The sequence below is a fragment of the Pinus tabuliformis genome, chromosome 9 (assembly GCF_031772625.1).
Source record: "Pinus tabuliformis cultivar Carrire ecotype Pingquan chromosome 9, CPIR1, whole genome shotgun sequence".
NCBI lineage: Eukaryota > Viridiplantae > Streptophyta > Pinopsida > Pinales > Pinaceae > Pinus > Pinus tabuliformis.
In genome coordinates, this window is record NC_142307.1 from 757,793,701 (window position 1) to 757,797,851 (window position 4,151).

The following is a 4,151-nucleotide window of genomic DNA, read 5'->3' on the forward strand; positions in this document are numbered from 1 at the left end:
GTGCCTCTTGGCACGCCTCAGCCCCTTTACAGCTTTTGCATAGTGATTTATGTGGTCCACTTCCAGTTGTTTCATTCTCTGGCTACAAGTATTTCTTAACTTTCATTGATGATTTCTCCAGACGCACTTGGGTATACTTCTTAAAACTCAAGAGTGAAGTATTTAACATGTTCTTGGCCTTTAAGGCCTTTGTTGAAAAACAATCTGGACATCAACTTCTTAAGCTAAGATCTGATAATGGCAGAGAATATGTTAACAACAAATTCATCAACTTTTGCACTGAGAATGGAATTCAAATGCAACATACTGTTCCATATACTCCACAACAAAATGGTGTAGCTGAAAGGAAGAATCACACCTTAAAGGAAATGGCTAATTGTATGCTTCAATCTAAAGGACTTAGTCTTAATTTTTGGGCAGAAGCAATTAACTGTGCAAATTACATAATAAATCGCACTCCTGCTAAGGTTTTAAAGAATATCACTCCAGAAGAAGCATGGAGCTCAATTAAACCAAATGTAAGTCACTTTCATGTTTTTGGAAGTGAAGCATAGGCCCATATTCCAGATGAGAAACATAAAGCTTTAGAACCTAAGAGTGAAAAATGTATTTTTGTTGGATATTTTGAAGATGTCAAAGGATATAGACTTATTCCACTTAAGTCCAAAAATGTTATCATTAGAAGAGATGTAAAGTTTTCTGAAAATATATCGGCCTACAAGCCTAGTTCGGTGGATATGCCACCTCTCTCTATCTCTTCTACTGTTGAAAATATTTCTTCTTCAGATGATGAAAGCGAGGATGAAAATCCTCCCCCACCTTCTGAGGATCCTCCTTCAGCTCCTCATCTTCCAAAATGGGTCCGTGCTACTTGGGATGCAGCAGGTGATCTTGCCGGTGATCCTACAGATCAGTGACGTACACGTTCTCAGTTCGATAGAGCCTCTTCTTTACTGGCTCAAGCTTTAGCGAATTATGATCCTAACACCTTTGCAGAAGCTTCAGGCCATCTAGATTGGGACACAGCTATGAATGAAGAATATCGTTCATTATTGGCAAATGATACATGGGATCTTGTTCCTCTACCAAAGGGATGAAAAGTTGTTAGATGCAAATGGGTTTACAGAACCAAGTATGGACTAGATGGGAAAGTTGATAAACATAAAGCTCGTCTTGTTGCTAAGGGATTTTCACAAGTTGAAGGCATTGACTATACTGAAACCTTCTCCCCTGTTGCCAAAATGAACTCTATCTGCCTTGTTCTTTCCCTTGCTGCCTCTTTCAAATGGGAAGTCCATCAGATGGATGTTAAATATGCCTTCTTGCATGGGGACTTGCATGAAGAAATCTATATGGAACAACCTATTGGCTTTCTACAAACAGACTCTAGCCTTGTATGTCGGCTTAAGAAATCCCTTTATGGTCTCAAGCAAACTCCTCGGGCTTGGTATGCCAAAATGGATAGCTTTCTTTTAGAAACTGGCTTTTCTAGGTGTCATTCTGACAATACTGTCTACACCAAGAAAGTGGGCAAGTCTCTTATCATTCTTGTTCTTTATGTTGATGATCTTGTCCTCACTGGTAGTGATCCCAACCTTATCACCCATGTGAAGTCTAGCCTTAAAAAGAAGTTTGAAATGACAGACTTAGGGCACTTGCATTATTTTCTTGGTCTTCAAGTCTAGCAATCCAAGGAAGGTATTTCCCTTTCCCAGTCCAAGTATGCATGTGATCTTCTACGCCATTTTCACATGGAATACTGTAAACCAGCCCCTTCTCCCTTTCAGTCTGGAGCCAAACTTTCAGTCACTTGTACTTCCCCTGAAGTTGATGCCACCTTATACCATCAACTTGTAGGAAAACTTTTGTATCTAACCCATACTCGTCCTGACCTTTCCTTTGTTGTTGGCCTTGTTGCTCGGTTTATGCAAAACCCACATGAAAGTCGTTGGAAAGCAGATAAAAGAATACTTCGTTATGTTCAAGGTACAGTTCAGTTTGGGATTCATTACAGTGCATAAGAATCTCCTCTATTGGTTGGTTTCACTGATTCTGATTGGGCTGGTGACCCTGATGATCGAAAGACTACTGCAGTTTATGTGTTCACTCTTGGTTCAGGACCTATTACATGGGCTTGCAAGAAACAAAGTGCCATTTCCCTTTCTTCAGTAGAAGCAGAGTATCGTGGTGCCATAGAAGCTAGTAAGGAAGCCTTGTGGCTTCGTTAGATCCTGTCAGAGTTTGGCTTTCAGCAGCAACATCCGACTACACTTTGGTGTGATAATCAAAGTGCCATTCAACTATGCAAAGATCCAGTCCAACATCAGCGCAACAAACACATTGAACTGCACATGCACTTCATCAGAAAGCTCATTCACGACCATGTTCTTGAAGTGTAATATTGTTCAACAGATGATCAAGTTGCAGACATATTTACAAAGGCTCTCACAGAGGCGAAGTTTACTAAACTTTGATTTATCGTTGGAGTTCAGGAAGTTGTCACTAAGGGGGGATAGGCTCTAGTGCCTCCTTCCTTCTCCTATTGTGTCATATTTGTAAATCCTTCAATCCTATCCCAAGTTGTTCTTAAGGGGGGATGTTAGGATATTCCGACACATAGGAAATAGTTAAGTGTAACTTGGTCTAGTGTAGAGTTGGGTAAAGTGTGTTTCTTTACTATGTACATTTTGTAACTTACAATCCAACGGTCACGATATGTAGTGATCCGACGGTTCATTCTCTCCTCGGTATTACCGACACTTGATCCGTGGCTTAACACCCGATTGGTCCATGATCTCTATTTAAAGTGCATGGAGGGTCATTTGTAGGGTAACCGTTCATGAGAGAAGCTTATGTAAATTTTCATTCTTTTATTAATAAATTGCCTGAAGTGGCCGCGTTGGCTCAGGCCGTGGACTGTTTCCATCTTTGAGGGTTTTAACCATGTGAACAATACTGGTGGATTGATCTGTGATCTATTTGTGAGTGGTGTCATTTGGTATTCTGTCTGAGGAACTTACCCTGTAAATTCCTATAGACAGCGGCCTTCTCTTATTTCCCAATCTGCAAATGGTTCAAACAATTCATATTGCAGAAATGAATCTGTTCCTGCAAAGTTTTCATCATTTCTTTGTAGAAATGCAGCTTCAAGTTCTTCAAATAGATCAGGAATTCTCAATGACTTTAAAAATCTTTCCACTCTTTCAGTCATATTAATTTCTTCTAGACCTAACATTTTAGCAGATGTGTAAATAGAAAAAGAGAAATCTATTCCTCCAATTATTTGATAATAATTAAGAGTTTGCAGAACCTTGATCATGGCTTCAGTGTATTCTTTGGTCCAGTAATCATCAAGAGTTTTAAAATATAATTTCACTTTCATATTAGGTAGAGGATATACCTTTACCAACTCTTCATATAGACCCAACAAAACACCAACATTTTTTGACTGCCATGCTTGACATCTCTGTATCCACTGATTCCTTCTAAGTCTCAGTCCAACAACCTTTTTGATTTCATCAACCACATCGCCAAGAACTAATTCAAGGGTTTGAAATATTTTTACAAAAGTCTCAAGATCATCATCTGCAGGAGTTTTACCAGGGAGATTAAAAATATCAGCTCTTTGCCTATGAACATGGACTTTGTTCATTTCTCTAGTAAGAGAATCAGCCAAATAATTGGAGTTACTTGGAACCCATTCAACATCAAAATCATACATTTGAAACCAAATTTTCCATGCCAAGACTCGTCCTCTTGCGAGCTGTTTTGAAATTTTTGCTAACAAGAAATATTTGAAATGCATCGAATCTGTTCTTATCAGGAACTTGGTAGGGGCTAAATATAACTCAAATTTCTGTATGCCATTAAAAATGGCAAGAGTTTCTTTTTCTATTGGAAAATAGTTTTTCTGGTGACTTAAAAATTCTCCACATGCATAAGCACATAAAGTTTCTTCCTTTTCTCCCTTTCTTTCAAAAAGGACTGTTGCCCAAAAATTATCAGAGGCATCAATCTGAAGGATGAGGAATCCATTACCTGGAGGTTTAACCTTAGGGAGATGCTGACATTCAGCTTTGAGCATTTGAACTGCTGTTGTGGCTTCTGATGACCATCCAAAATGCAAATGTTTGCAAATTGGAGCAGTTTTT